The 12,681-nt window shown below is 42.6% G+C and overlaps 1 protein-coding gene across 1 annotated transcript in view; it reads right to left on the bottom strand.

Annotated features, from left to right (window-relative positions):
* The window catches only part of CLGN (calmegin), a 2,483,974-nt gene that overhangs the window by 948,884 nt on the left and 1,522,409 nt on the right, over positions 1-12,681 (bottom strand). The window lies entirely within an intron of this gene.

The following is a 12,681-nucleotide window of genomic DNA, read 5'->3' as shown; positions in this document are numbered from 1 at the left end:
TGAAATTCTTCTTACACAAATATTTTTCCAAGACACATACTTCAGTTCTTCCAATGCAAGAAGAAGCTCAAGTGTTAATTATTCCAGGACAAAGTAAAAGTCATAAGGGGGCACAAGATCTTTGAGAAGGTAATGTAAAAACAAGATGCCCTTCATGAAAATCTTACACAATTTTGACAAGCTCTCTACACCCTTGAGAATGCAAACGTCTGTGTGGTCAATGAGACATGGTTTAAAGCCATGGACAGCACACCAACAGTGCAAGGTTATAATGCCTTCTACACATTTAGACCAGTTACCAAACAGACACGGACTAAAGGTGGAGGTTTCTCGGTTTACATCAAACATAAATATACCTTAAGGCTGGTAAAACAGGACAATGCTTTTGAGCTTCTCCACGTTCAAATCACCATAGGCAAAATCCAATGACACATCTTTGCAAGCTCCAGGTCCCCCTATATGAGCCAGGAAACCAATATCATGTATTTAAACTTACTGGAAACACTTATCATTCAACCCACTACCATATTCATGGGTGACTTTAATTATCCCACTATTAACTGGGAATCATATACAATACCAAATGTACAGGCAGAGAGATTCCTGGATTTTGTAAATACAAACTCCCTAGACCATACAGTCAATACACTACCAAAGGGTGCATTCATACTGGATTTGGTCCTCACTAACATGGAAGAGTGCTGCATACTCACTAGTTTAATGTCTTCTCTGGTAAGGTCAGACCACAAAATGGTCTCATTGTAAAAATAAAACCTGCAACCCTAGCTAAACCTGGAATATTCAGGAACTATTCTAAGGCTAACTTCCTGATATTAAGTGGTAACCTGGCAAATTTTAAGTCCAAATAAACCCTGAGAACACTGTTGCCTACTCAGAACTGTTCACAGAAACCATATACAAGCATGTTAATAACTGCACATAGGCAGCTGTATCCATCAGGAAGAAGTACAGAACTAACTCAAAAAATGAGCCACCCTGGTGGAATCACAACATCAATAGGCTGTATAACAGAAGGAAGAAAATCATGGCAAAAATTAGGAAGTGCAGCACTTAGCAAAATAAATGCACTCTCAGCAAACTAAACAAACAACTCAGGGAACAAATAAAGTCTACCAAAGCCAAATGTGAGGTAAATTTGGCCTCCCAGGCCAAGGACAACTATAAGGCATTCATTAGCTATGTCTACAATTTCAAAGGCAATACACAATTGTGGGCAGAGCTCACTACAGATGGAGCCACCTACACTGAGCCAGAAGATATAGCAAACCTGCTGGCCCACAAATTCAGCTCCAACTTTACCCCTCTTTCCCAATCAACCTTCCCTTAGGAAATATCATCAAATGCAACTCAACCTACTATGACTAGGGAACAGGTCCTTAATGTCCTCTCTAAAGCCAAGAACACTGCACCAATGGGCCCAGACAACATCCCAGGATGCCTTCTAAATAGCATGAAACATTATCTATCATCCATCCTTCCATCTGTCCTCATCTCGTTTTCCCATTTTGCACATGGGGTTGGAGTGTCACTTCCACAGTGAAATCATCTGAAGCCGAGGTGTAAACCGCCGGGTGGCAAGCCCTGCAGTGGTAATTCATTCACACCATGCACTTGAGCTCGCACACACTCTCACCTACGGCCAATTTAGAGTGTCCAATCCACCTACTGTATGTCTTTGGAATGTGGGAGGAAACTGGAATAACTGGAAGAAACTCATGTGACTGCAAGACTCCACACAGAAGGCACCCCAGTTGAGAATTGAACCGGAGAACATCTTGCTGTGAGGCAACAACACTTAACTGCTGCACCACCACAGCCACGGGCCTTCTGGAATTGCTATTTAACTGTAGTCTCTAAACAGGCTTCATGCCTCATGAATTGAGAACAGCAACCATCATCCTTCTGCACAAAGGTGGACCATCTACAGACCCTGGAAATTACAGACCCATAAGTCTCACTAGTCTCATATGCAAAGCCATGGAAAGAATTATCATGAAAATGATCAGTAATGACATAGGCAACCTCCAGACACCGGATCCAACCTGATGTGGTTTCATCAAGGGTAGGTCATGCTTACTCAACCTGATGGACTTCTTTTTGAAAGTGACCAAAGCAATGGATGAGGGCAAAATGGTTCAAACTGCCTACCTTGACTTGGCCAAGACATTTAACACAATCCCTCACTCAGGCATTGTTGACAAACTTATACAAACCCTTATGTCACCCAGTGGATACACAAATCATTCACAGATAGGAAAAAGGAAGTTAGAACTGGGGAGTCCACCTCTACAAAGAGGCCAGCCACATGTGGAGTCCCACAGGGATCGGTACCGGGACTAAGACTTTTTGACATTTACTTCTCTGAAGTCAAGGCCAATGTCAATGGCCTCTGGCTGACAAAATTTGCAGATGATTGCAAATTAGGAGCGGTCAGTGAATCACCTACCAGCATAAATGTTCTCCAGGAAGGGCTGACACAGACAAACAACTGGACATGGAGTAAAACTAAATGCCAAGAAATGTATTACAGTATCCTTTGTGAACTCATCACTCCCGCTAACTATCATATTGACAATACACTCCTAAGAGCTGACCCAGCAGTCAGGAACTTAAGGACACACACAGACAGTAATCTAGCCTTTGACCATCATGTGTCTACAGTACTGAGGAAATCATTCTATGTTGTGCAACTTATAAACAAAAGTATGGCATCTAGGTCAAAGGAAGTCAATGTCCTACTGTATTTGACATTCATCAAACCTATCGAGTACAATGCTCCCTTTGATATGTACCTAACCAGGCATATCCAACAATTGGAATGTCCACAGAGTTTCCTCACTAAAAGAACACAGGGCGTAAGTAACATGTTCTATGCAAACCGCCTCAAGGGCCTATCGGAAATATCTATGTCAGGCATACAAAGCACTGTCAGACCCCATTCTAATGGACCTCCTTCATATCCACACTGTGATGGCCCTGCACTGCCCCAGTAATCAAGGAGCTTAAATCCTCACTTCTGGCAACAGTGAGGAACGTACACAATGGGAGAATGACAAGTACACACACAGTAAAGTGCAATTTCCCCTTAAGAGCACACAGAGACCACAGTCAGTCTGGGGTGGTTTCTGCATCTTTCTCCAGATCCCCAATAAGACAACTCACTGGCACAGCTATAGAGTTGAGTTCTTAGCCAGGGTTCCACGTCAAGCCCTCCAACAATCTCTCTGTCCAATCAGTACTTCATGTCCCTGCCCAAGTAGCTGACTCACACACACACACACACACACGCACACACACACACACACACACACACACACACACACACACACACACACACACACACACACACACACACACACACACACACACACACACACACACACACACACACACACACACACACACACACACACTTTGAGATTTGTTTTACATACACACAATCCTACTGTGTAATGTTACTATTAATCCAAATGGTAGTCTGACCAAGCAAGGCTATTGGAGTGGTTTGTACAGTGTCACCAAATAGATATGCAAGTACTCTACGGGCTTAAATATGTCTCACGCATATCAGCCACAAAGATACGTTTAAATATATTTAATAATACATAATAAAAGAACAAAACAATACTCAGTACACAAACACGTTTACTTCAGAGTTCAAAACCACAGGAAGTATTTAAAACAACATTCCAGGACAGTCTCAAATAAATACAGAAAACATCTAAACTAATCTTTACTACATTCCTAACTATATATAAAAGAGTTACTATGACCTAAAAAAAACTTATTTACAGAGCAAGGCAAGTGCAGATGGTGATAATGAGTGGATGTTTCCAGATCAAAGACAAAATACAAAATGCACAGTCTCTCTCTCAGAGAGTTCTTAAATTAATATTAAATATTACTGCTGGGTTAGCTTGGATGACATCACTTTTTGTCAATTGAGTTCAGTTCCCAGGCTAAACCCCCCATTGTAGCATTTGACAACTTCTTGTGAAAAATGCATAGCCTTCAGATATTTGCAGCTGCTAGAAGACATAAAACAATAAAACACTTACAAAACAATGCAGAAGGCACCCTAGTTCTAAACATCCTGTCTCCTTGCTGCAGTGAAACTAACTTTTATACTACAATTGTAAAATAATTTAATTTCAACTTATTTTCTTGAAGTTTTGGAAGTTAACCCTGTATGTTCCAGTTTCTACTATTTAAACATACATTTGGACAGTATATAGTTTAGATATATTTATGTTCTTTTCCAGTAGGGTACACTGTGGGCACATCCTTGAAGCTCAGTACTGTACAAACCCTGTTCAACACACACTTCTGTACCAGTAGTTTAATATACGCATAACACAGTTCTAATACATTTGGTAACACAAGCAATTGCATCATGCTGGTATTCACAAACGATATATAACTATTTAAAAAATTCCAGATAGCTGGGCTGGCAGTGTCTCCTTTTGTTACATTTCTATATAAATTATATTAATATTCTCAAATGGCATATAATTATTTAGAAAATTCCATCTAGCTGGGCTGGCAGTATTTCCCTTGTGTCATACACACAACAAACAGCACCATAACGACATGTTCTAAAGACTTAAATCTTGCCTGTGATATAAACAGGACCTGCTAGACAGACAGGTATGTATCCCAAAGTCTACCCCTTCTCTGGAACAGGCTCCCCATCCATGTGAAGCAGAGTTCCTCCTTAACCCAATTCAAGTGCAACTTGAACAATTTCACGGGGTCCAGGAAATTCATCCCTGGTTTGGCACCTATGTCTCTACTGGACACAGGCAACCTATAAATGGCTTATCTCCAACGCCCCTGCTAGTAAATGTTTCACCTCCAAAGCTCCTGCTTACACTTATCAACGGTATCAGAACTTGTCAGAGATTTGAAATGCATGGCTAGGCTTAAAAAGGCCCTTGTAGACGTTAGCCTAGTAAGCACCTATAAACCTATAAATGAAAGATGCCCTTCAGGAAAGTATTACACATTTATAGAAAAGCCAGAGAAAAAGAGGTAGCACGCTGGTGGAAGTTATGACGGCTTCCATATTAACTTTCACTGAATAGTTTAAACCTGAGTCAAATATCTGAGACAAATAGTCAATGACAGCAACAGGGTCTATGAAAGGATCCAATCACATAGTCATAGCCCAGCAGAAAAGAAAATCCATTTTCTTCCCAGTATTCAGTCTATGGCAGAAATCAGGATCTGGACCATCTCTTCTGGGTAAGAAAGGTCCATGACCATTAGCATGGTACTGCTGAAATCATGCAGTAAACATAGGGAGCGAAGGTCCAGGTAAGGCTTGCCAGACGGGTGTGTCAAAATGGTTCTTAAAGGCCCACAGACTATGGCATGGGAAAACACACTTGTAGTAAAAGGCAGATATGGCACATATCTTAGCTTTGCATTCTCTGCTCCTCTATAACAGTTTGGGGAGCAGAAATAATGGGAGAAAAGTGTAAAGGTGTCTCACCTTCACTTCTGTATGAACATGTCTTGAAGGCATTCTTCTGAGGGACTAAAAGAGGGAAAAGAAGTCACTACATTTGATATTTGCTGGTAAAGCAGACAGATCATAGCAAGGCTTCCATTCAATGCTGAACAACTTCCATGCTACTAAATGGCAAACAGACACCTATACCTGACCCTGAGTAGCATCCTGCCCTCACGAAGAATGATACCTCCGTATAAAGGAAAAAAATGATCAATTTCAACAATTGGCTAAGCTTCTGGTGTCATTCAAAGGGGATCCAGTGTCTGCCAGCCTGGGATGACATGCTCGACAAGCCGCTTTGCTTCGCAAGAGACGGCTTGCACCTGTCACCCCTTGGCTTTCGAATACTGGCCAAGGCTCTTGCTGCCCCCATAGTGCCTTTTTTAGGCAAGGCTCAAAATTCAAACCCACCTCAGTAAACAGCACAAGTAAAAAACTGAGGGTTATGCTACTGGACGCCAGGAGTTTAAATCTCAAAATGCATGCGCTCGAAGCACTCCTAAGTATGAAGAACATCAACATCTGTGCAGTAATTGAAACCTGGTTCAAGGCTCCAGAGAGCACTCCAGCACTACTGGGCTACAACTCATACCACACATTTCGGCCACAGAACATGGACTGAAACACAAAAGGAGGGGGTGTATCCATATTCATCAAGGGTACCCACACCTCCAGGTTAGTGGAACAGCATGATACCTCTGAGATCATCCATGTGCAACTAACATCGGGCAAATCTGCAATGCAAATTGTGGCCTGCTACAGATCACCCTCCATGACCAGGACCACCACTCCGTCTTTCTGGAGACACTGGAAAACATGAAGGTCCTATCGAACACCTTGATCTTGGGAGATTTCAAGTACCCTACCATTAACTGGGAAAACTACTTGAGTACAAACTCCCAGGCTCAGCGCTTCCTGGAATTTATCAACTCAAATGCCCTGGATCAGCTGGTAAACTTCAATACCAGAGGCCACAACATATTGGACCTGGTCATCACCAACATCGGCGACAGGTGCTCCGTACCGGAGGCCAACCGGTCACTGGTTAGATCAGACCATAAACTAATCACCCTGGATGTCCACACCCCACCACCCCCCCAACCAAGGAAACCACAGTGAAAAACTTTTCTAAAGCAAACTTCACCTTACTTAAGTCAGAGGTGGTAAGTTTCACAACCGCCACGCTAAAGGATAACACTACCCAAGATGCATAATCCTTTACAATTGCACTCTATGAGCACCTACAAGGATGCATGGATCGTGCCATCCCTAGCAAAACCAAGACTCACTCCCCTAAGAGAAGGACACCAGTCTGGTGGACCCCTGCCATAAACAGGTTATACAACAAAAGGAGGAAACTAGTTCAGAAAAAAAGCAAATCCCAAGAAGGAAAGACATCCCTGATCAATATCAGTAAGAAACTAAGGTCCCTCATAAAATCATCCAAGGCTAACTTCGAAAGAAAAATAGCCAAGGACTCGAAAGATAACCACAAAGCCTTCTTTAGCTATGTCAAAAATCTAAGTGGCAACTCGCAGATATGCTCTGAGACAGTGCAAAATAGCACAAAATATACTGAACCTACTGATATTGCCAACATACTGGCAGATAGATTCAGTGCAAACTTCACTTCCCTCTCACCTTCAAAAGGGCCCACAACAATACCGGAAAAGTGTAGTGTCCCAGAAATCTAGAAGCACAGGTGAAAACAGCCCTTTCAAAAGCCAAAAACACAGCATCAATGGGGCCAGATGGTGTCCCAGGCTGCGTCTTGCAAGAACTACAGAACAAACTAATCCCCCACCTAAACACGCTGTTCAACCTCAGCCTCTCCACAGGCTACGTGCCCATAGAATGGCGCACAGCAATGGTTATTCCACTCCACAAAGGAGGAGCCACAACTGACCCTGGTAACTATCGCCCCATAAGCCTGACTAGCCTGGTCTGCAAGGTTATGGAGCACATCATCATGGAACTCATTAACAAAGATATTGGGAACCTCCAAACACTTGACCCGACCCAGTTTGGCTTTGTTAAGGGCAGATCATGCCTACTAAACCTGGTTGACTTCTTCGAGACAGTTACCAAGGCCATAGACGAGGGAAAGTTGGTTCACACAGCCTACCTTGATCTCGTCAAGATGTTCAACACCATTCCTCACTCGGGTATTACAGAAAAACTCACCAGCCTGAATATAAACCCCTACGTCACAAGATGGGTTGCCAACTGGCTTACAGACAGAACTCAAACAGTAAGAATAGCGGGCTCCAGGTCTGACTCTAAACCAGTCACAAGTGGTGTCCCGCAAGGCTCAGTTCTGGGACCCCTACTATTCGGCATATATTTCTCAGAAGTACAGGCAAACACAGGAGGACTATGGCTAACCAAGTTCGCCGATGACTGCAAACTGGGAGCCATAACTGACTCCCCGGCTGACACGGACATCCTCCAAAAAGGCCTTACTGAGACAGACACCTGGTGTCAAAGTCATGGCCTCAAGCTAAATGCCACAAAATGCATAGTCATCCCGTTTGTGAAAAACAAAACACCCACAAATTACCATATAGGCGGCAGCCCCCTTAATACAGAAGAGGTAATAAGAGATCTGGGGACCCAGGTAGATAGCAATCTCTCCTTTGACAATCATATTGCCAAAGTAGTTAGGAAATCCTTCTATGTGGCCCATCTAATTACTAAGGGGTTTGCATCTAGAAATAAAGAGGTTATAGTGCCCCTCTACTCGTCACTCATCAGACCCATCATAGAGTAAAATGCCCCATTTGGGATGCACCTCACAAGACACTTCCAACAGCTTGAAAGACCAAAAAAGCACCTCACCAAGAGGATTACTGGCCTCAAACATATGTCCTATGCAGCCCGACTGAAAAAACTCCGGCTGTACTCAGTGGCATATCACTTACTCAGAGGTGATCTCTGCCTGACTTATAAAGCCATGTCCAACTCAGAATTGATGGACATGCTCCACCTAAAGAAATCCAAGTCACTGCGAGCCACGCGCTCTAATGAGCTAAACCTCGCCACAACAATAAATAGAACATGCTGGAGGGACAGATTCCTGTCACAGAGACTCACCATGCTTTGGAACAAAATTCCTAACTACATTAGGCAGAGCCCCTCACTAACACTCTTCAAGAGAAGTCTTGATGAGTGGATGGGTAAGAGAAAGTACACCCCTGGGATCACTTAATTGGCTCTGCTTGACAGAGGCTCAGTTAATTAATCAATGGGGCGGCGAAAGCCGACACACTCTGGCTAGGCTTATAAATGTCTTCGGGCAGATAGCCTAGTACCTACCTATGAACCTATACAACATCAAAAAAACATCAAATGAGCCAATCTGACAGTTAAATGGTTTCATCCAGGGAGTGAATGGCTGAAGGAAGGTGACGGGTGGACACCACTCATTCTCAAACTCTCACAGCCTCCTTACAAAGGTGATAGGAGTGGGTTCCACCTTGTTTGTTGATATACTATATCACAACATGTTGTCAGTGTGGATGGGAGTAGCATCTTACTGAAGGGAATCCTAGAAGGGCTGCAAATTGTTGAGGACTGCTCTTATTTCTAAACATGTGCAAAAAATGTATAGTCTGACTTTCGTCTATGACCACCAACCTTGGATTGTCTGCCCTTAAGAATGTCCGTCCTTTCAATGCAAAAGCATACAGTGACAGCCACATCAGATGTGGCAGCTTGGAAAGTTCTGTTCAGAAACAGTCTGGACTTGTGCAGCCACTAATTCATATGCTCCCTGCATTACTGGAATATTTTTGCTGCGGAGGTCATGGAATCCAAAAGCTAATCGCAGTGGGAACCTTTAAGATCCAGTGAAGAACTCTTCTGTGCCATTTTACATGTAGAATCATGAACACTTTGAGCCTGAAGGCGGATGGCAGCCAGGACTATTTGATTTTAGAGGATCTGCTACACCATAAGTGTTGAGGAATGCAACTGTGTCTACAGGCAAACAGGCTCAGAAAGACAAAGTGTCCAATGCACTAGCCAATTAATGTAATCTGCATGGGTTTCAGCTATCACTTCAATGTGTTCACTTTAATCTTAAAGGGCTGAAACAATGTCAGAAGTGACTCTGTCATCATTAAGGAGAATTACATGGATGGCGCAACAAACAGACAGTTCTCCATATAAGGAAAACATCTTTGTATCTCACAGTCCCTGGTTTACTACAACAGAGGACATCCATTTGGTGAACACCCTGGGGACTGCGGTGTGCTCAAATGGCAGCATTCATAACTGAAAATGACTGGTTCTTATACCAATGCAGAGAAGCCGTCTGGAATTCAGAGTGTTTCTGACATGAAAACAGGTATCCTGAACACCCAAAAAGCACATCCAACCTCCTCTGAACAAGCAAGGAAAGATCCACTGCACTATGGCCATAGGAAAGGACTCTTTTTGAATGTACTGATTAAGGCCACTCAGCTCAAGAATGAACTGAGGTCCTTTTGTTTTCTTTGGTACAAGAAAGAATATTGACTAAACACATAGCCATCTCTGGTTGGTTGAGACCTCTTGGATGGCTCTCTTTTGAATGTCCTTTTTTGCCATAAGCTTGTGAAGGGGTAGGATACCTAGAAGTGGAAAAGGCTAAGGCCTGAGGAAGGAATAAATGGGATTTATAGCCTCTGGATATGTCAGCCCTTACCTAATTACCACCTGTGGCAGCAATCTACATGGCCAGTTATAAGCACAGACAAACCATAACTGTGGGTATCTAAGAGGGACCGCATAATCTCGAGTTATTTTGTTGACTAATGTTGTTGTCTCTGGGCTGACTGCCATTATGAAAACTGGGCTGACTGCCATTATGAAAATTGCTGAGTACAAGTCAGTCCTTCCCTGTCATACTACTGTTGGCTGCACTAGAACTACAGTGGATGTGGGCTTCACCTCATTAACAAGAAAGAGCATTCAAGAAGTTAATTTAACTCAAACATCTGTGAGAGTCTAGCCCTCTTGTTCTTGATTCTTTGCTTGGTTTTAACTGTAGATCTGAAAAGTAAGATCCCATCAAAAACGTCATTTATGAAACTGTTTTTTTTTATCTTTGGCAAAAATCGTGCCAGGTAGAGCTAGGCATGATAATATACAGTGAGTTCAGTACCTACCACCCTATCCTTTACATTATGACAAAAAGCACATGGTTATGTTAAGCAATGGATAAAAAGGCTTCCATGTGGGACTGAAACTTGTTTTCAAATCTCCATCTGGCAACCCATCCAAACACTAGTTTGATAAACCAGATCTCTCTGAAAATAAAGTATACAAGACAGAAAGCTTATGGCTCCCAAATAAAACAGAAGATGAAGCAAAACATGGTGATCAATGTGTTCATCTGTGAGACCATTTGTTATATGTCTGAACAGCTGGGTACAGGGTTGGAGCCTTCTTCAAAGTAACCACTGTCCCAACAGAGTCCACCTTTGGCATTTGCAACCAACAAGTCAATATGTTGGACACTGCCAGGACTTTTCGTGTCAGGCCCAAAGCTTGGGCAGATGGTCTTGACCCTAACCCATCTGCATTGTAGCCAACTAGGGTCAAAGACATGATTTAAGGAAAGGACTCAAAATCTGACACAGACAACATGACCTCCACCTATATGACTGAAGACTCATTCGGCCTCAAGCTTGACACTGAGAGGTCACTGTCAAAGACTAAAAAAAAACCTGGCCACAGTGACAGAATAATTGGTCAAGAAGGATTTTAGGTCAATGCCGACGTCAAGAGATTGGTCCTCTGTATTGAGACTGAGGGATCCTCCAACACAGAGATGCTGACATCAACAGGCTAGAGACAAACAGCAGTGTCAATGCCTGCAGAGTCAAGGTCAAAGGATACAGTCCGAACAATGGCAAACCTGAGTTAATGATGATGGTTCCATTAGTGCCAGTATCAACAACTGTTGGTCAGTCAGTGGTCTTAACGGGACTGGAGCCTGAAAGGGACCTGCTGAGAATAACCACAGATAATGAATAGCAAAATCTAGTACAGAAGATGTTCTGTTTGCCTCAATGTTTGCAAGGGAAGAGACATTGGACCATCTGTGCTACATCTGTATTAAGGTCTCCTACATCTTGGGATAATCTAATTATACCAAAATGGACCTGAAGGAGAAAGGTTAACCAATTGCTAAAAACTTCTGGAGTTCAGGTTTGGGGGCTGCAAGTGGGAAAATCAAGAAAAAGCACAAATGGAAATATTAATGAAAGATTTAAATATGACACTGTTAGAGACAGATAAGGCTCTACAACTAACAGTTTAAGACAGGAGGAGTTGAGATAAAAATGGTGATGTATAACCAGTCTGCAGAAAAGTCTCCAGGAACAGAAGGCATTCTTGTGGAAGTCTGCAAATTAGGAGGGAAGAAAGTGATGAAAACCTAGAAAGTTTTGTTTAACAGTATTTTAAAAGGAGGGGAGGCACCAACATCCTGGAAAAAAGCTGTGGTAAAGACCCATCTGATCCATCGTTATATGGGCCCATTTCAATTTTAAACAATTAAATGATTATAAAGTGTTTATGTCTATAATGGCTAAAAGAATGGCAAAGATGATGCCAAAATTGATAGATACGGACAATTGTGTTTTGTGGAGGGGAGGCAAGCATTTGATAACATTAACAGTACAATGATTATCCAGAGGGAATCAGAAGAAAATATCACTGTGATTGGTGGGTCCTGATGCAGAGAAAGCATTTGACAAAGTAGGGCAATGAAAGCACGTGCATTTTTTGACACAGTATTAAGGTTAATCACTAGCTATGCCCCTTTCTCCAGACTATAAGGTAGCTACTGCCACCAGACACTCCTAAGCCAGCAACTCTAAGGTTCTTACAAGGGTACCACAATTACACTGAATGAAATTAATTCAAATACAAATGGTAGTGTTTGACCAATGCAGTAAAGCTTTAAGGAGCAGCCAAAGTGTCATCAAATAAATATAAGTACTCTCAAAAGTTAAAATTCTGCGGTGGTGGTGCTGCAGTAGTGTTGTCACCTCACAGTAAGACGTTGTCCTGTTCGATTCTCAGCTAGAACATCTTCTGTGTGGAGACATGCGTGAATGGGTGTACCTTCGTTGAAGGTTGTGTGGCAGGGCTGG

The sequence above is a fragment of the Protopterus annectens genome, chromosome 2.part0, assembly GCF_019279795.1.
Source record: "Protopterus annectens isolate FY-2018-M chromosome 2.part0, PAN1.0, whole genome shotgun sequence".
Classification (NCBI taxonomy): domain Eukaryota; kingdom Metazoa; phylum Chordata; order Ceratodontiformes; family Protopteridae; genus Protopterus; species Protopterus annectens.
Note: the sequence above shows the minus strand (reverse complement) of the source record. Positions and strands in the feature narration are given on the sequence as shown.